Consider the following 21,186-nt stretch of genomic DNA (forward strand, 5'->3'; position numbering starts at 1 on the left):
TATTATTTTTTAAGGATTTTATTTATTTGACAGAGAAAGACACAGCAAGAGAGGGAACACAAGCAGGGGGAGTGGAAGAGGGAGAAGCAGGCTCCCCTCTGAGCAGGGAGCCTCATGTGGGGCTCGATCCCAGGACCCCGGGATCATGACCTGAGCCGAAGGCAGACGCGTAACGACTGAGCCACCCAGGCACCCCTTAATTTTAATTTTTAATTGTTCATTGCTCATATATGGAAATACTATTGATTTGCATATATTGACGTTGTATCCCTTGACCATGCCGAATTCACTAATTATTAGTTCTAGCAGATACTTTGAGGTTACTTGGGATCTTCTATATAAGCAGTGTCAGTTTGCCCATTTTTTGGTGATATTAACTTCATTAACTTTCTGGGTAGCCACCAAATTATTTATTACCTGTATGAACTCCTGAATTTTTATTTTACTCAACAAAAATTTATGAATTTTTATTCAGAATTTTAAATTTATTAACCACTGAGTTATTTGTTACCAATATGAATTCATGAATTTTTATTTTATTTCATTCATTTATTTTATTTACATCTTATTTATTATGTTACCCTTTTTTATACTTTAAATGCAAACATATTTAGGGGCGCCTGGGTGGCTCAGATGGTTAAGCGTCTGTCTTCGGCTCAGGTCGTGATCCCAGGGTCCTGGGATCGAGCCCCGCATCGGGCTCCCTGCTTGGTGGGGAGCCTGCTTCTCCCTCTGCCTCTGCCTCTCTCTCTCTCTCTGACTTTCATGAATAAATAAATAAAACATTTTTTAAAAAATGCAAACATATTTAATTATTTACATATTGATGGCCCATCTAGGGACCCCGGCCTCAGAGTCATCTCTAATCCTCACGATCCAATCCTTCCCACAGAGCGCAGGAAGGGAGTTCCTTCTCGTGTGCGGGCAGGGCCTGGGGAGGGGAGATCTGTGCAAACTGAGAAAACTCGTGCAGACCAGTCACCGGGAACCTTCCTTACTCAGCTGTGGCGTTGTGTTGGCACTGTCCGGGCCAGGAAGGAAGGGAGTGAGGGCTCACTGGACACTGCATTGTTCTGACTGGCCTTCCCAGGCCAAACACCGCAGGGACGGGAAGGTAAGCGGTCTGAAATGCGGGCACCCGCTTCATTTCCAGACTTCACCTCTGACCTGGAACACATTTGACCCATCTCTCTGGCAACCTCCAGGGGTGACCTTCACCTTCCAACTGTCTTCGCCCGGCTCCTGGCCTGCAGGCTGCTGTCCTCATCGGCCAGGCTAAGAATCAGATCTAAGAACAATTGGAACCAGATCTTTTCCTCTTCCAAAGGTGATATAGCACATTGGATAATATTACAGGAGACCTGTAAGTATGTTTTTTAATATTCACTCACAAAATCTGAAAAATCGTTGAAGCTGAAATAATCTGTACTTTTTTAGTAAGCAGGAAAGAGACCAGAATTGATGTAACACTAACAAGGGATTTGCATTCCTATTAATTACCTCAGTGGGAGCCGCTGCTTAGCATACCCATTGGTAACTGGGAGAACGTCCTTCCTGTTGAGAACTATCTCTTGTGACATCTTACCTATTTTTCGCTTTGCAACGAAGAGGAATGTGATTAAGGGATATGGCCAGAAGGAAAAATAAAATTTATTTGCAAGATCAGCAAATCTTTAATTTCAGACTTAAGGAAAAACCAGTCAGGCTCAAGTAGATTTGGTCTCTCTGGGGGCTTATTTGAAATGCAGAAGCATAAAGGTACCTATTGTTTCCATAAAAATCAAGTTATCTGTTTTAAGTGATTGCTATGATTCAGCATCTTTCTTAAAAACACAAATAAAATAATCCCTTGAAATGTTGATGCTGCTATTGATCTGCTTGGCCACGGCCGGCTGAGAACCCTCGTAGTCCTGGTGCAGCATCAGTGGGAGGGCTGCCGTGGGGACCCCAGAGAGGCCGCGGGTGAATGTTGAACTTCACTCTATAATTTCACCACAATCTCTTCTCCCGGGTCAGTTTGATGGGGCTGGTGAACAAAATCCTTATCAAAATCTCAAGTGATTAAAGCACTTCTCGTATTTGTCACATTTGCAGATGGCAGTGTGTCGGGTAATGTTTTTCACTTTCTCTTACATAAAAACTCAAGGGAGTAGTTCTCCATCCTTTCTCCCTGCATTTAACAAAGGAAGGCACACTGCACTGAATCTGAGATCATGAAATCCACCTTCCTGATCCCGGTTCAGGAGGTGAGCCTAGAGGAAGTAAAACGTCTAGCTGTGTCCCTGTGGGAGCACTTCTGTATTACAGATCAACCACCAATAAGGGAAGTGATTGGCTCTTTCTATAGTGCTAATCTCAGTGAAAGACTTTAGAATGCCCACATTTTTAATAAAAATGTTTTATATATGGGGCTCCTGGGTGGCTCAGTCGGTTAAGCATCTGCCTTCAGCTCAGGTCAGGATCTCAGGGTCCTGGGATCGAGCCCCACATGGGTCTCCCTGCTCTGCGGGAAGCCTGCTTCTCCCTCTCCCTCTGTGCTTTCTCTCTCTCAAATAAATTAAATTAAATTAAAAAGTCTTGTATAATCATAACATAAAGGGAAAAAACACTACATTGAGTCTGGATATAAGAGTTCTAATCCTCAGCAATAGCCTTGAGCATTTGGGAGAGACGCCTAAACATTTCGGGTCACAGAGATTTTATCACCAAAAGATGAAATTGGATGAGATAACCTTTAATGTTTCTGTCAGCAATAGAAACATGTATTTGACCTAATAATACACTTGCTTACATGTTATCTTTTATTTCGTGTTACTTTTAAAAGACTGTTTTAAAATCCTGTAAGAGGAGCAGTAATGTGCTTGGGGGTTGAAAGTAATCAAGAATTTATATAGAGCAAGTCCCAAATGATATTCAGACCAATATCTCCCCTATTTTTTAATTGAAAAATACCGTCCTCTTTCTTTAATTGAAGTTTTTCTCCAAAATAAAATTAGAGAAATCCCCTGGAAGGGTGGCCAGGTGATGTTACCCGGTTGGAAGCCAGCTGACTATCCTCTGTGCCTAAGCCGCTCAGGCTCATCAACCACAGAGCTCAGCCTCTCTGCCAGACCAGTTCGTGTTTCTGTTATTCTTGGTGGATTGTGTAAGGGGGGGAAACAATCTTCCTCTGCCCTCTCAGAGTAGGCGTCTATAATCAGACTGACAAAAGACAGATGAACAGGAGAAAAGGTAGACACATTTCGCTTCTTGGTATTTTAATTTTTTCCCATGAGTGGAGGCCTTCCCAGAAAAGAAATGAAGACCCAGGGGCACCTGGGTGGCTCAGTTGTTGGGTGTCTGCCTTCGGCTCAGGTCATGATCCCAGGGTCCTGGGATCGAGCCCCACGTCGGGCTCCCTGCTCGGCTGGGAGCCCGCTTCTCCCTCTCCCGCTCCCCCCGCTTGTGTTCCTGCTCTCGCTATCTCTCTGTGAAATAAATAAAATCTTAAAAAAAAAAAAAAGAAAGAAAGACCCAGGGAAGTGGTCCAATTAGGGGGTGGGGGCGTATATGCCATTATAACAAAAGGCAGTAAGTTGTGGAGAAGTGACCAGACCAAGGAAATGGGGTTTGGGCGTCCAGAGGCAGATACGGGGGAGACTAATGGAAGCCGAGGGATGTTCAGGGAGGCTGTTTACATAGAGGCGTCCTGGCAGCATTGGTCGTCCTTCCCTTCCTGGTTCCACAGAGGGGCACCCCTTCCCAAGGCAGACTCACTCCCTGCTCGTAGGTGAGGGAGACAGCAGAGAGTTCCCCTGTGTCTGCTGCTTCCTAATTGTCTCCAGCTCAGAATAATCTTGACGCCAAAGTGGTATATTTGGGGGTGGCATATTCCTTTTTTTTTTTTTTTTAAGATTTATTTATTTTAGAGGGAGAGTGAGCAAACACAAGCAGGAGGGGCAGAGGGAGATGGAGAAAGAATCCAAACCAGACTTGGAGCTGAGCACAGAGCCCGGCGCGGGGCTCGATCCCAGGACCCTGAGATCATGACCTGAGCTGAAACCAAGAGTCAAGACGCTTAACCCACTGTACCACCCAGGCGCCCCTGGGGATGGGGTGGCATATTCTGATTACATATTCAACTATCACACATGTGGGAACTGGGATTTTCGCAGCACTGTCTACGAGAACTTTCTATAATGGTAGAAATGCTCCGTATCTGTGCTATCCAGCATGGTAACCACTAGCCACGTGTGACTATTGCAGACACGAAGTGTGGCTGGTGCAAGTGAGGGGCTGAACTGTAAATGTGGGTTTTTTTTAAGGTTTTATTTATTTATTTGAAAGACAGAGACAGAGATAGCCAGAGAGAGCACGAGCAGGGGGTGGGGGAGAGGGAGAAGCAGGCTTCCCACTGAGCAGGGAGCCCGATGTGGGACTCCATTCCAGGACCCTGGGATCATGACCTGAGCCGAAGGCAGAGGCTCAACCGACGGATCCACCCAGGCGCCCTGAACTTTAAATGTTACCCAACTCGGGGCGCCTGAGTGGATCCGTTGGTTAACTGTCTGCCTTCGGGTCAGGGCATGATCCCGGGGTCCTGGGGTCGAGCCCCACATCGGGCTCCCTGCTCAGCGGGGAGCCTGCTTCTCCCTCTCCTCCCCCCGTTCGTGCTCTCTCTCGCTGTCTCTGTCTCTCTTTCTCAAATAAATAAATAAAATTTAAAAAATAATACTAAATGTTACCCAACTCAGACAGGCATCTGTGGCTAGCCACTACCATACAGATGGCAGAGCTCTGGGACACTAAAACCATCAACAGACGGAAAATACCAGGTTAGCTTGGGGCAGAGGAGCTTCACGTTGTCCCTGTTTAGTGCACTGTCCCCACACTTCATTCTGGGTTGGGGTGCCCTCTACTGTCTCCAGGATGACAGTTTTGAAATGTCCTCCATGTGAGCATCTTCAGACTACAATCCGCTCTGTAAACCCTGCACATTAGCCCAGAACTAACTGTTGTTACCACAGAGTCCCGTATTTAAGTGTGTTCCTTCAAACTTCATTCAAGCAGAACATGAACCCAGGAGACAATTACAGCTTTCTGTCTCGGTAGTGAGAGGAACATAAACCATTCTGGATTCTTGATGCACCGTTATTTCTGCCAAATCTTTTCTTCCTGGCAGGGGTAATGTCCCTAGACCTCACTAGGAGCTGATGTCCAGCATTCCCATTTATATTCTGTGTTACAGTAAAGAGAGCCAGGAAGACAGAACTCGGGAGAAGCGCGTGGGTCTGAGGCAGATGTGGGCAAAATGGCAGGTGAACATAAGTCCAATCCAGGAAACATGGAAATCTAACAAAGAATCTTATTTATTTATTTATTTATTTATTTAAGAGCAGGGGCGGGGGGAGGAGCAGAGGGACAGGGATAAGCAGACTCTGAACTAAGCTTCGAGACCGATGTGGGGCTCGATCTCACGACCCTGAGATCATGACCGATGCCAAAACCAAGAGTTGGAGGCTTAACCGACTGAACCACCCAGGTGCTCCATCTAAAGAAGAATCTTAAGGAGACGATCTGAACCTCTGTTTGGTTTGTGAGCATTACCATTTTACGGGTCAGAATTATTTCTTACAGTTGATTCAGGGGCAAGTGAAAACAAAAAGTCAGAGATGGAGAAGCCGGGCTGGATTCTGCTTAGGGGATATAGTACTATCAAATTCAAACCAATATTAGACTTAGTCAACAACTTCACTTGGGGAGAAAAAAAATGATGCAAAGTTTGTGGAGGAAAACCACTGACTTACCTGATGGGCCACATGCATCACTAAGTAGAAATTGGAGCACCAGAAATTTCTTGTCCTCCCTGCAGGGTATCTGGTGAACAATTAGAGAACATGAGTCATAAGATGCAGCGATGCATGTGGGCTTAAATCACCAATGAGGGGCGCCTGGGTGGCTCAGTCAGTGAAGCTTCTGCCTCCAGCTCAGGTCATGATCCCAGGGTCCTGGGATCGAGCTCCGCATCGGGCTCCCTGCTCCGCAGGAAGCCTGCTTCTCCCTCCCCCACTCCCCCTGCTTGTGTTCCCTCTCTCGCTGTGTCTCTCTGTCAAATAAATAAATAAAATCTTAAAAAAAAAAAAAGAATTCTTGAGACATCTTTGGTGCAGAAAGGCAGTTTTATTAAAGCATGGGGACAGGACCCGGGGGCAGAAGGAGCTGCTCTGGGGTTTTGAGGGATGACTGATTATATGCTTTCAAGTTGGGATGGGTTAGGGATAGAACAAGCCTCCAAGGTATTTTGGAAACAAGGTTTCCAGGACCTTCCCAGGACCCTGAGGGGGCTGGCTTTTTAGGAAAAGGCTCTTTAGTACTGTTTAGTAAACCCTCAGTCATGAGACCCTTCAGGTGTATATCGGTGGGCCATATGCTTGGAGGATGATTACTGACATATCTTGGGAGGGGAGGGGTAGAGGTAAAGGAAGTTTCCAGAGGAATCTCTATATGTTTAAAGTAGACTCACAGGATCCTGGGGAGTTCGGCTAAGTTTACCTTTGGCCCTTAGCTAAGTGTGGACATCGAGGCAGCTGAGCTCCTAGAGGAAGGTCCCTCTGCCTGTTTCAAGGACCTGTCAATGGGGTGTAAGTAGTAAAGAAATTTAATTTTTTCTTTTGCCTTTGTTTCCCACATCAAATACTTTAGAGAAAAGCGCAGAGTATGACAACACGAGTTGCCTTCAAGTCAAAAGGCCAAAGGAACAAATCCAATGTAGAAGCACGTAGAGCAAGAAGGATTTGCAGCTTGCTTCTGCAGAAACTAAGAGACATTGTAGGAGGGTCGTAGGCTTGGGTCTGATTGAGTTTTTAACCTGGGCCATCATGATACAGTTACGGGTGTAGATTTAAGCAGATGTTCAGGAGGCAGAATGAATGTGTCAAGGGCTACTTAACTCATTTCCACGAATATTGTTTCTACGCACAGGGCACCTGCCGTGGGCGGGGATAGGAGCCTGAGCAGATCTGCCGGCCCTCACGTCACAGGCAGGGGGCCTGCGGGCCGGCCAGGGGAGCGCTGGGCAGGGCGGGAGAAAGGCAGAGCTGGGACGCTGCCCAAGAACCGCCTCCTGCTGTCGGGTTGGCATAGATGGGGATCCTGCCCTTGAGTTGGGAAAGTTGGCTCTCGCCCCGGGTCTGGAGGTTAACCCAGACTGATCTGACCAAAGCAGGACAGTTCATTCCATTTCGCTTGATGATTGCCTAAGTGATGCAATCCTGGCCTCTGGGCTGTGAGGGAGGCTTCCGGGAATGGGTTCTTTGCTCTCCGAGAGATGCCGGCAGGTGGAGGCCAGCCTGTACACGATCCCTAGAGCTGGAGAAGCCTTGGGAGCCTGAGGACATCTCGCCGGCACGGAGCCTATGTGCTGAGCAGGGCAGGGTCGGGAGATGGAGAGAACCCAGGTCTTCATGGAGCTGCGCGAGCCGACAGCGGACGGCCCAGCAGGGTGAGCCGCGGCCCGGTTGGCCCCAGGCTCTTCCAGCTACCGCACCGAGCTCCCCGCCACACTCTCGGCATTGTACTGAGGGCTGGGCGTGTCCTGTTTGCTCTCCTCCTCCCAGCGATTTTTTTCTTAAACTTTTTATTTTGAGATGGCTGTGGATTCACATGTGATTGGAAGGAGTAATACAGAGAAATCCCATATACTCTCTGTCCAGTTCTCCCAATGGTGACGTGTTACGAGACCACAGCGCAACATCACGACCAGGATAGTGACGCTGATACAGTCGAGTATAGGATATTCCCATCATTGCCCTGTACAGACGCCCCACGTCCTTCCCTCCCAACCTCCCGAACCCCGGCGGCCACTGAGCTGTCCTCCATCACTAGGATCGCGTCTCTTCAAGCACGTTACTGAAATGAAATCTACGGTATGGAACCTTCTGGGGTCAGATTTGGGGACGCCGCCATCTTCTGCCACAGTGATTTTTCTGGGTAGATACCGTCATCCCTGTGTGTGTTCGTTTCCCAGGGCTGTGGTAACAACCCACACGAAGGGGCGGCTTAAAGCCACAGAGATCCTGGTCTCACCGTTCTCCCATCTGGAGGCCAGAGTCCAAAATCAAGGTGTCCGCAGACCCTGCTCTCTCCGAAAGCTGTGGGGACATCCTTCCTTGCCTCTTGCAGCTTCCGTGGCGACCCCTGGCGACCCCTGGCTGACAACTGCACACACGTCACATGCGTCCACAGGCGAGTCTGCGTCTTCACATGACCTGTTCATCTTAAACATTTCTTTCTTTCTTTCTTCCTTCCTTCCTTCCTTCCTTTCTTTCACAGAGAGAGAGAGAGAGAGCACGGGAGAGAGCGAGAGCGAGAGCGAGCACAAGCAGGGGGAGTGGCAGAGGGAGAAGCAGACTCCCCACGGAGCAGGGAGCCCAATGCGGGGCTTGATCCCAGGACCCTGGGATCATGACCTGAGCCGAAGGCAGACGCTTAACGACTGAGCCACCCAGGCGCCCTATCATGACCTGTTCTTCTAAGGACACCAGTCACATTGGTTAGGGGCCTGCTCTACACCAGGATGACCTCACCTTAACTTCACGAATTGCATCCTAACGACCTCCTATGGGGGTATGATTCCATTTTTGTCCAGCGCACCAGAATTGGCTCTGCGGCTCCTTTTAAGGAGTCAGCCGGTGGGATCCTTAGGGAACGTGTTCTGTGCGTTCTCTGAGCACCCTGCCAGCCGGTGCTCACCCCGTGTGACCCCGTCCCCCCAGTGTGAGCATGGTGGGGGGAGGGCAAGGCACCACCAGACCCAATGAGATCCCCGCCTCGCTAGCAGACTCTAGCGCCTCTCTCCCCCACGTCGGGTTTATGAATACTGGCATCGTTTCTCTGTTCCATTTTATAATTATTTATTGCTGATGACAGCATGCTGTTGATTTTTTTGCAGTGTTAATATTATTCCCAAAAACCTATTATTTCTCTGTAAATGTTCTCAGATTTGGTACATACAAAATTTTATCATCCGCAGAGAACGACAGCTTTGTTTTCCTTTCTAGTTTCTATTTCTCCTTCCTTCCTGCTGTGCCGGCCAGGACGCCCTATTCACTGATGAATCATGGGGATTAAAGTGCCCTTATATTATCTTTCACCTTCATGGAAATGCTTTTATTTTATTTTTTTAAGAATTCTATTTTTTTAAAGATTTATTTATTTATTTATTTGACAGAGAGAGAGTGAGAGAGGGAACACAAGCAGGGGGAGTGGGAGAGGGAGAAGCAGGCTCCCTGCTGAGCAGGGAACCCCCCCGATGCGGGACTCGATCCCAGGACCCTGAGATCATGACCTGAGCCGAAGGCAGACGCCCAACCATCTGAGCCACCCAGGCGCCCCTGATGTCCCCTATTTTTATAATCTGTATGAAATAGGGTTATCTGCCTTCCCAGCCCGTGCCTGGTGTCATCCGACGAGCGGAAGCTTTTGACCACGGATTCAATTTCTTCAATGGTTAATAGTTTATTTAGTTTCCACTTTTTCTTCACTCAATTTTTGCGATTTTTATAGAAAATCATATGTTCAGGGGCGCCTGGGTGGCTCAGTTGGTTGATTGTCTGCCTTCAGCTCAGGTCATAATCTCAGGATCCTGGGATCGAGTCCCATGACGGGCTCCTTGCTCAGCGGGAAATCTGCTTCTCCCTCTCCCACTCCCCCTGCTTGTGTTCCTTCTATGTGCTCTCTCTCAAATAAATAAATAAAATCTTTAAAAAAAAGAAAGTCATACATTCATTTAAGTTTTCAAAATATTAACATAAAACACTTAGAGTATTCTTATTATTTTAAATTTTATCTGCAGGGCACCTGGGTGGCTCAGTCGGTTGATCATCTGCCTTGGCTCAGGTCATGATCCCGGGGTCCTGGGATCGAGCCCCATGTATGGTTCCCTGCTCAGTGGGGAGCCTGCTTCTCCCTCTGCCTCTGCCCCTCCCTCTGCTCATGCTTTCTCTCTCACTTTCAAATAAACAAATAAAAAAAAATTATCTGCCGCTTTACCACCTTTCTTCCTATACTTCTTTGTGATTCTTTTTAGTCATGTTAGAGTTTGATCTATTAATAATCTTTTTTAAACTAGGTTTTGATTTTGTTCATCTTTTCTGTTGTTTCTTTGATTGTATTTTTTATCAACTTTTGTTATTTTTATATTTCCTTGTGCTTTATTTAAATTTACTTTGTTGTTCCTTTTTCAATTTTTAAAATTAAACTTTTTTTTAAGATTGATGGATTATGTCAATATCAATATCCTGGTTGTACTGAAAGCAGGGATTGATTGATTATTATTTTTTTTTTTTTTAGTAAGCGCTACACCCAGTGTGGGGCTGGGACTCACGACCCTGAGATCAAGAGTTGCATGCTCTACCAACTGAGCCAGTTCGGCGCCCCTAAAAATAAACTCTTTTTTTTTTAAGATTTTATTTATTTATTGGACAGAGAGATAGAGAGAGAGCACAAGTAGGCAGAGCGGCAGGCAGAGGGAGAGGGAGAAGCAGGCTCCCCACTGAGCAGGGAGCCCGATGTGGGGCTCGATCCCAGGACCCTGGGATCATGACCTGATCTGAAGGCAGACGCTTAACGACTGAGCCACCCAGGCGCCCTAAAAATAAACTCTTAAGTTAGTTCTTTTTAGTATTTCTTCCTTTTAAATCGAGGCCTTGGAAGGTGAGTTTCCCTGCGGGTCTGGCCTCTGGGGCATCTCACAAGTAGAGCATGCTGACTGCTCACTGACGTTCGGTTCTGTGTAGTTGGTCTCCCTGCCTCCACCAACCTTCCTCCTTAATCCCAGAGTGACTCAGTACACGTGGACAAACACTTAGGTTCTCTAACCTCCTTTTGTTGTTTATTTTCAACCCAATGGTCTTCTTCTCCTTTTTTTTTTTTTAGGATTTTATTTATTTATTTGACAGAGAGAGACACAGCGAGAGAGGGAACACAAGCAGGGGGAGCAGGAGAGGGAGAAGGAGAAGCAGACTCCCCACTGAGCAGGGAGCCCGATGCGGGGCGCGATTCCAGGACCCTGGGATCATGACCTGAGCCGAAGGCAGACGCTTCATGACTGAGCCACCCAGGTGCCCCAACCCATTGGTCTTCTATCTGGAAGGTGTGGTGTGAATGATTCCAGATTTTGGACAGTCATCGATGTCCATCGTGACCTGGGTGCACATACATTTTTGTGAATCTTCCATTTCACATATATTTTATTTAAGTGTCCATGAGAAGGGGACAGCAGGCATTAACTTCATTTTCAGATGAGGAAATTAATCGTTAAACATAGTAAGAGCCTTCCCATGGTCACGTATTTATTAAGAGAGAGACCAAAGATTTAAACCCAAACTTGCTTCATTAAAACTCCTCTCCACTGTTTACAGTCATCATCCTTAGGAGGAGCATGGAACAGGTTTCATTTTTACTTTGCATTCTTATGCAACATTTGATTTAAAAAAAAAAAAAACGACAAGCATGTGCTGTTTTTGCAATTTTACAGAAAACAATGAAAATGGGGCAGGGGTTAGGCAATCCCACTCTGGGAATTTACCACAAGGGCTTATTCCCACAGAATCAAAAAGAGATGTGCAGAAGGAGGCTCATCCTAATAATGTCTGCAAGGGTGGGGACCCCCAAACAATGTGACTGGTGTGTGAAGGGCCCGTTACGTTACACCCACACCCCAACACCACTATGGTGGCACCATCTCTAAGATTTCCTGTAATCGTATTTGCGTGCAGTCAGGAGATATCTGGAAAGATCTTACTAGTACACTAAGTAACATTGGTTTATTTCTGGACAATGCAATCTAAAGTGTTTTTTAGGGGCACCTGGGTGCCTCAGTTAGTTAAGCGTCTGCCTTTGGCTCAGGTCATGATCTCCGGGTCCTGCGATTGAAACGGTTGGGCTCCCTGATCAGTACGGAGTCTGCTTCCCCCATTCTCTCTGCCACTCCCCCTGCTGTGTTCTCGCTCTCTCTCACTCTCTCTCTCTCAAATAAATAAATAAAATCTTTAAAAATATATAAAGTGTTTTCTATTTTTGCTTTGTCGTGTTTAAATAGTGGTTGGATGTTTGAGACCGTACTGCGTATTTAAGCCAGTTTCAGAAGTAAATAAATAAATAAATACATAGAAGAGAAGGCATCATGCCTGAATGGTACCAGATTCTGAGGTACTGGGGGCTAAGACTTCAATATATCTTTTTTAGGGAACAATTTAACCCACGACGGGCAGCTTAACTCCACGTCCAGTTCCTCACTTCAGGAGGGGTGGGGATGAGAAGCTGACCCCCGGTCCCTCTCCTTCCTTCCGCTTCTACACACTCAGGGGTCAGTGTCTCTTACGTGCGCAGGTCTAGACAGCGGCTGCAGTCATCATGAGCTCAAGGCCAGAGGTGACCCCGCATACACAGCTTCCAAACATCCATCAGGGGGAAAAGTGTGGTGTTAGAACCCTCACTGCAGGATTCCCTAAAAGAATGTCAGTGGAGGGGCACCTAAGTGGGTTGGTTGGTTGAGCGTCTGACTCTTGATTTTGGCTCAGGGCACAATCTCGGGGTCCTGAGGCCGAGCCCCGCGTTGGACTCCGCACTGGGTGTGCCGTCTGTTTGAGATTCTCTCTTTCCCTCCACCCCTCCCTGCTGCCTCTCTCTGTCAAATCAATCAATCTTTATTTGGAAAAAAAAAAAAGGAATCTCAGTGGAATCCACATTTAAAGCCCTCAAGGGATTCGTGCTGAGGTTAGCCCAAGAAGCGTCCTCAGGATTCTGGAAGAGGATTCATCCTTTCCCTAAACCTGGGTATGGGAGGGTCCTACCCTCCCCAGGAGGGGGACAAGAAGCTGGGCGTCACAGTGCTGCAGGAGTCTTGGTGGCTGTCAACCATCGCTGCACATTAGAATCATCTGGGGGATGGGGTGTGTGCTTTCCTAAAATACTACCACCTGGGCAAAGATTGGGAGAGCTGCTCCACATCATGAGCCTTGAGGGAAATGCAGATCCAACCCAGAGTGAGATACCACTACATACCCATGAGAAGGACTAAAAGTAAGGAGACCGCCATACCCAGGGTTGGCAAGGACAGGAAGAAATTAGAATCTCATGCCCTGCTCGTGGGAACATACGGGGAAACACGCACTGTGGAAAGCAGCTTGACAGTTTCTTCGAAAGTCAAACATATTCCTACCATACGAGCCAGATATTTGATTTCTAGGTATTTACTCAAGAGAAATGAAAGCACATTGTCTACACTAAGGTTTGTCCGTGAACAGTCATGGCAGCTGATCTGTTAACAGCCAAAGAGTGGAAATAACCCAAATACCCAACAAATGAGTGGATAAACTCTGGTGTGCCCACGCAGTGGAGTACTACATAGCAAAAAAAGAAGCCAATTATTGATCACTACAACAACATGAAGAACGTATGCCAAGTGAAAGAAAGAAGCCAGACAAAATGCACCATACATACTGCATCATTCTATGTCGAGAAAATTTTGGAAACTGCACACAGATGCACAGTGATGGAAGATCAGGGGTTCCCTGGGGACAAGGTGAGTGGGAGGAGCACAAGGGACAGATGACAAAGGGGCACAAGGGGACTTTTGGGGTGATAGTTTCATTATCTTCAGTGTGGTGACGGTCCCACAAGTGAACACATTTCTCAAACTTCCCCAGCTGAGCACTTTAAAAATGGACAGTTTGTTGTCTGCTGACTACCTCAATAAAGTTGGTAACAAACAAACAAGGACCTGCTGTCCAAGCCCCAGTCCCCAGAGATTCTGACTTTGTTGGTCGGGGGACAAAAAGTTTGGTACTTTTAAGAAACTGCCCCTAAAATCAGCTGGGCATGATCACTGGCCCTTGTAACTTATGGTGGGTGTTGACATGTGAGAAACTAGGCTAAGGCTACGCACTTTTAATTTCTGTGGCTGAGAGAAAATATGTTTAAACCAACCCAACGGACATTGTCTAGGAAAATAGTTAAATTCACTACGTTGTTGGTTGAACTACATGAAATCACCATTTTTAGGTCATCAAAGCTCAGGTGCCGGCAACTTCATATGGTTCAACCTATATTTTCAATAGTTTCACCTTCATCAAATGGTAGTTGTTCATAACTGTCATATTAGGGCTGGACCAAGTCCCACTAATGAAGTCACTAATGACGTCACCTTGGACCATTAGAGCTTCAACCTGGGCCATTTGAGCACCCTTCATGAACCACACTCCCCCTCTCTCCCCCCAAAGCCAGTAAATCCTGGCATGGTGCAAGGAAATACGATTTCAGTTGAAAGTAAACACTATGAGGGGCGCCTGGGTGGCTCAGTCGGTGAAGTGTCCGCCTTCAGCTCAGGTCATGATCCTGGGGTCCTGGGATCGAGCCGCACGTCGGCTCCCTGCTCCTCGGGGAGTCTGCTTCTCCCTCTCCCTCTGCCCCTCCCTCCTGCTCCTGCTCTTGCTCTCTCTCTCTCTGTCTCAAATAAATAAATAAAATCTTTAAAGAAAATAAAAGTAAACATGATGAATTTTAAGCTTTTCCTTTGGTCCTTTCCATAAACTTCTACCTCAGTTTTCCAGATTCAAATTAAGTTTAACTTTAGATCTACTTTTTCTCTTTTCAGAAGTAACATGTATTTATTGTAGAAGATATGAAAATGGAGAAAAACACAAAGAAGACACGGCAAACTGAGCACGCCCCACTGTGTCCACTGCCCAGGTCTGAAAACGTAGGATCAGCCCGGTGTTAGTCCTTCCTGAAAATTAACTGTGGGTTTTAAACAGTTCTTCATGGCTTCAGTAAATGATTTGAGACCCATGTTAATACTTACTCAGGTGGCTTGACGTACGGATTAGTTCTGTAATCATCCAAAGTGGATCTCTTGTGGAAGTGTTTGTCAAGTGCTACAGTAAAAACAACTGGCTCTCTACAGAATAAACAGTGATTCAGGTGCAGATCTGAGCACCCTCGCTGGCTCAGATGAGAAGGGGAGGAGAGCAGGTAAGTAGGGCTGCCTGGGGATGGACAGGAAATCTGATGAGCTAATATCTGAAAATATTTCAGAGCCACAGTGTGGACAAGTTCGTGAACATAAATGATGAAAATCTCAAACTGGAGTTCCAGTGGCGTGGGGTCTTACTTTAAAGCTGGCCAATCCTGGGGGCTCCTCCTCGGTCTTGCGGGTTACCGCAGGGAGGACACCCCTGTCTTCAGATTCCCCTCTGTTCATGTTGCAGACAGAAGCTAGAGGGAGCATTTGGGAAATGAAAACGCATTTATTCCCCTTGGGTCATCTAAAAAAAAGTAAATAATCTTAGTGCGTTCAGGCAGCTATAAGAGAATCCCACACATTGGGGGGGCCTACAAGCCACAGAATTTATTTCTCATAAATTGGAAGTCCCAGGTCAGGTGAGGATGCTCTCACTGGGTCCTCTCGTGGTGGAAGGGGCCAGGGATCTCCTGGGGTCTCCTTCCTAAGGGCACTAATCCCCTTCGTGAGGGCTCTACTTCATGACCCATCTCCTCCCAAATGCCCGCCTAATGCCCTCCATGTGGGGGTCGGGGTCTCATGGCAGGCATTTGGAAGGACACAGACATTCAGGCCCTAGCCAGTATGTAGCTTTCATCTCAACAAGGAAGCCAGAATTGCACAAGGAAGTGCAGGAATCTTGCCCGTTTCCTGCCGGGCGCGTTGGGGGGGGGGGGGGGGGGGGGGGGGGGGGGGGCATGGGGATCTTGTTTAGTACAACTCAGGGAGCCCGAGCAGGGCCCACAGGAGCTCAGCTCTGCGCTCCCTGCAGGCCCTGAGGGAGGATCCTTCTGCTCAAATTCCAAGCAAGAGCTGTATTGGTCTCATAGGGACCCACTTGGCCCCACAGAGCTGGTATGAAGATTATTTGAACTGGAGACATTTGATGTACAGTGGATGCAGAGAGAAGCCTTTTCAGAGCTCCCTGCCTTTGCTGAAAGCGGAGCTTCACCCCCAGATGGGAAGGAGCCGGGCCACTCACACCAGGATGAGAAATCGCATAAACAAACATTACCACAGGGGCCACACCTCCCATTCCCCCTAAAGGCTCATTTGTCTCCCCCTAGCAGCGCTTTCTGCCCCCCAATTAAGTTGGTACATGAACCCTTGTATCTCTCTGTTCAGGGTCCACTTCATCTGAGCATGCTCACATGTAGTGTGAACAGCCTTGCTCTCTCTTCTCCTGTTAATCTGTCTGTTGTTAAATTTTCAGGCCCCCAGCACTGAGTCTGCATTGGTGGAGGGAAGGTATTTCCCCCCCGACGATACAAATTTCAGGGGGGCATTCTGGGGTTGGCAACACACCCCAGGCTGTACCCGGAAGACAGCTGTCTGCTGCCCCATCTCTGCCCACGTGTGGGTGTTCTGATCGTCTCTTTCCTGTGAGGTCCAAACCTCCCTGTGATGCAATTCGAGAAACTTACCAGAACCGTGAAATCCTGTGATCAGACCAAGTGGTTGCTTAAAGGCAGTCTCAGCACTAACATCCCGAGATAAGTGTCATAATCTTCTTTAGCAGCATTATGTTCATTGTGGCTTATTTATTTTTTCAGATCTTCAGAAATTCTAGAGTCTTTAAGAAGGCCTGTTTTGACAAGTCTACTCTTGGCAGGATTGAGGTTTGATTCCAAAGGGGCCAAAGTTCCATTCCAAGGAAATCTAGCTAATATTGTACATACAGAGTTTCAGTGCACAGATAGAGACTGAAAGAATATGTGGTGAGTTTATTTAAAAAGCAAACCCACACGATGAGGGTAGAGCCCTGGGGGGTGGGGGGCAAAGTGAAGGGTGGTCTGGGAAGCCACAGACTTTCAAGGAGGAAGTGGGAAACAGAGTCAAAGCCCACAAGTGGGTCGAAAGGCTGAAATGTCTGACACAGGGGAGAACGGTTTCAGGGTGCGTGGGGGGCAGGTTCCCTGGAGGAAGTGTCACAGCTAGCTCCCATGAGCGTCGTGGAGAACGAAGGAGCGTTAGCCGCCTGAGGGAGGAAGAGGATGACTCCTGCCCATACACCTGCTCGTCATCGCTGAAAATTCCAGCTAAGAATCAGCGAGTAATAGGAGAAGAAATGTATAAGATGAGAAGTGGAATCTTTCAAAGTGGGCATGTCCATAAAAGACCAGGAAAAGTCATTCTTTTACAGAGAATGAAACACCCCACCCATGGCCTCTCTCGTGGGTCAGACGCCCTCACGTTCTGTGTCCAGGCTGAAGAGGTCATGATGCACCGGGTGGCGCAATGGAGAGAGGACTTCCACACATGATGTTTAAAAAACATTCAAAATCCCCTCCGTCCATCAATGACTGAAAAACCGAAAGCAATTGAGAGTTCCTTGTTCTATCCATCCGCACAGGGAAGTCCACTGTTTCGCAAGAGGAAGTTGAGCTGTTAAAGAAAAACCAAAGCCTAAGTGTTAGACTAAGGGAAAGATGAAGGAAGAGCTACTTGCATTTCTGTTTGGGGGAGGTGATAGAACAAAAGAACACAAAACCCAGCAAAACCCCAAACTGACAACTGTACAAAGGCTTCTTAGCAGATCGAGTAATTAAGTTGCAGATTGATCCCCAGATTCTGAGGGCAAAGTGTGCAGGGAGGACCATTCTCTTAAGTCCGGTGGTGTGTGTGAGATTTCACTGTAGAGACACTGGGGTCCCGGGAGGTGGGGGCAGGCCTGCTGGAGGAGCTTTGCTGAGGACCCTGTGCAAAAGAGGCAAGGGCTCAGACATGGGGGCTCCCATGTCCTCCGAGCTCTGGGCGTCTCAGTCCCCATCACTCTGCAAAGAAGCTAGAGAGGTGTGGCCTAGGCCGGGGGTTGCTGACCACACCGTGCCGGGGTTTTTTTTGTTTTTGTTTTTTAAAGATTTTATTTTTTTGACAGAGAGAGACACAGCGAGAGAGGGAACACAAGCAGGGAGAGTGGGAGAGGGAGAAGCAGGCTTCCCGCAGAGCAGGGAGCCGGATGCGGGGCTCGATCCCAGGACCCTGGGACCATGACCTGAGCAGAAGGCAGACGCTTAACGACTGAGGCACCCAGGCACCCCCAGTGCCGGGTCTTTGAGCAAAGGAATGGGATTCCCACGGCGGTCCGTGAGGCTCTGGGCCTGGTGGGGAGAGGCCAAGGAGGCTGGGGAGATTAGCCCCGGGTGCTGCCGAGAGCAGGGACCCCAAGCCTGAGGGGCTCAGACTCAGGTGCAGGGCTGGGCCGCACCCAGAGTTCCTGACTGCATACGTGTGGGGAGTGGGGCCAGAGAATTTGGGGTGCTGGCTGGCCTGGCTCAAGGAAAACCATCCCTGAGAGCGGGTTCTCAGAACTGAATAGGGCTGCAAGGAATGGCCAGATGCTAAGGACCCCAAGTCTTAGCAGAAAGCTGGAGGGGCGTCCTAGCTTAGGAGGGCCCCAGAGACACCATGCGTCCAGGGAGGAAAGGGCGTCCCCTCTGGGGTCAGAGACGGAGGGGTGGCGGGAGGCCAGGACGGCGGGGGGCCAGACAACCCACACTTCCACCCACTGGGAAGCAGAGCAGGGACTTGACTGCCCCAGGCCCCACAGCAGCGCTGGCCTCTCCCCCTCCTTTCTCGTCCCTCGAAGCGCTTCAAAGTCCTCCCCACAGACACACGTCCTCCACGACAAGGTCCCAGACCAGAGGGGACACAGGAACCTGTCACACAGAGGAAAGGAAGGTGTCCCGTCTCTGCATGTCGACGCCTAGCCGGGTGAGGAAGGCTGCGGGCAAGAGATGGGCCGGCCCGCCACGGGGTCTCCGCGCACCGCAGCGTCCAGCCGCGCCCGCCAGAGCCTGGCCTGCCCCGATCTCCGACCTCCAGGACTGCGGAGAAATAAATGTCTGTCGTTTAAGCCGACCAGCAGCCAGAGCAGACGAATACACCAGGGATAACACGTCACCATCCTTGTCCCAAGGAGACGGCAGTCTGTTTGGGGGAAAGAAGCATAAAGACCGGTGTCCATCACAAGACAGAGAAGGGTGTCAGAGATGCTTGAAGCAGGGTTAGGACGGAACCGATGGCCCACACTTTGGAGGTCCACCTCTGGAATCACCCAGCTTCGGGTGGAACTGAGCTAGGGGTAGAAAGAATGGATGCTTGGGAAGACGCGAGCAAGGAGGCTGCAGGGGGGCTGATCCCGGACCAGCCATGTGATTGGTGGTTGCCCCGGGTGGGTGTGACTGAGGGCCCGAGCTAGCAGGTGCTGCAGAGGCCAGGCGGCCAGGGGGTAGACAGCCGCATGCGGCAGCGGGCAGGGCAGGGGCTGTACTCCCCCCCCCCACCCCCGCACTGCGGGGCACCGCGCAGTTTTCATTTTGGAAGATGCTCTTTTTATGAGAAATCTACCATTTTGGGAGTTTGTATTGACTTTGTTTCCATTTCTGCAAAACTCCTTAAATTTATTTTGAGGTTTTGGGATGGCTTCTACGATAAACAGAAAATGGGCTGACGGAAGGCATCGGCGTCAAATCAAATGAAGATGTATTTTGAAATCTAAGAAGAAACGGATGTGGCCGATTGTTGATCTACAATAGCCTATATGCTAGTAGTTACATCATTGCAGCTTTGGATATTTTGTTTCACTGTTTTTAAGCAGAGAAAGGAGTTTTCATATGTTCTCACCTCGTCCCCCCGCCCCCAAATCTGTGTGTAGATTAGGCCGCACAGTCTTTCTGTGAATGTGGTTTGCCCAGCAGCCCTGTAGAGGGTCCCGAGGTGCTGATACCCCAGACCTGGAAGGATGCGGTGCGCGCCTCCTGGCAGGTGCACCCATGACAGCATAGCTGCGAATCCAGCCCTGGGTCATCAACTGACTCCAGAGAAGGGAAGAGGATGCAGGGAATTCTAAGAGGAAGAAGAGCAGAAACTCAGGGTGGGGGGTTTCTGAAATTGAAATGTAAACCCGACTTGAAAAACACCCACAATTTCCTGTCCTAGCTGGGGCAAGGTTGCTGTCCCCAAGGGCCTGATTCATCTTACTGAGTGCTGGTGGTGCTGGCTGAGGGGATGCTGATCGAATTGGGGGGGGGGGCCCAGGAAGGAATAACGGAACTCACGCCTACTGAGCACCCCTGCGTAGAGGATCACTTGCCCACAACACTGAGAGGGGCAGTGTCATCTACATTTGGTAGATGATGAAACAGAGGGCACCACCATTAGGAACACTTGCCCAGAGTCACTCAGTTAAAACATGGCCAACCGGGGTTCCAAATTCAGTTCTCTTGAGATCTTTCCATATACTTAGCTGACACCAGACCTTCAGCAGTCAAGGGATCACAATGGATATTGAAATGCCCAGGAACTATGCCCGAAAAGTTGGTAGATTTGGTTACATACAAATAAAAAATATTTGCACATTAAAAAAAAATCCCTGGGGCGCCTCGGTGGCTCAGCGGGCTGAGGATCCGACTCTTGATTTTGGCTCAGCTCCTGATCTCAGGATCCTGAGATCAAGCCCCACGTGGGGCTCTGCACTGACTGGGTAGTTTGCTTGGGATTCTCTCTCCCTCTCTCTCTGCCCCTCACCACCATGGGTGCACGGGCATTCTCTCTCTTTCTTAAAAGCAAAAACAAACAAACAAACAAACAACTTTAAAAAAATCACCATAAACAAGGTTGACATAGTTGAGTAAACAAGTATATAAAAGCTTTTAAATGTTATATATCATAGAAATTTATTTACAGGTTTATGATTTAAGTTTTATATTTATGTTTGAAATTTATTTACATATGATACACATGACTCCCAATTTTTTATTTTGAAGAATGTGAAATCTATAGTAGCACCATAATTTAAAAATGTTCAAAAAAAATGTTCACAGTTTTTTTTCAGTGTTTCTTTTTTTCTTTTTATTTATTTATTTATTTGAGAGAGAGATAGCGAGAGAGAGCATGAGCAGGGAGGAGAGGGAGAAGAAGGCTCCCTGCCAAGCAGGGAGCCCCATGTTGGGCTCCATCCCAGGACCTTGAGATCATGACCTGAGCTGAAGGCAGATGCTTAACTGCTTGAGCCACCCAGGCGCCCCTATTCACAGGTTTTTAATGGGCAATTAACAAAAGAAAAATCATTAATGACCAGTAGATTTTTAATTTATTTTTAATTTTTATTATTTTTTAAAGATTTTATTTATTTGAGAGACAGA

At 48.0% G+C, this 21,186-nt stretch overlaps 1 long non-coding RNA gene across 3 annotated transcripts in view; it reads left to right on the forward strand.

Moving 5' to 3' along the window:
* Positions 1-8,287, forward strand: part of LOC118009234 — an 11,700-nt gene extending 3,413 nt beyond the window's left edge. Inside the window, exons 2-4 of one of the 3 annotated variants that reach the window (XR_004678841.1) lie at positions 1,003-1,363; positions 7,692-7,904; positions 8,006-8,287. This is a non-coding gene — a long non-coding RNA (uncharacterized LOC118009234). Of the gene's footprint in view, positions 1-1,002; positions 1,630-7,691; positions 7,905-8,005 lie in introns of those variants that run through there. The other 2 variants (XR_004678842.1, XR_004678840.1) reach the window with 2 other exon arrangements.
* The last annotated feature ends 12,899 nt before the right edge of the window (positions 8,288-21,186 follow it).

Source organism: Mirounga leonina, unplaced genomic scaffold, assembly GCF_011800145.1.
Source record: "Mirounga leonina isolate KUSES-001 unplaced genomic scaffold, KU_Mleo_1.0 Mir_127, whole genome shotgun sequence".
Taxonomy (NCBI): Eukaryota; Metazoa; Chordata; class Mammalia; order Carnivora; family Phocidae; genus Mirounga; species Mirounga leonina.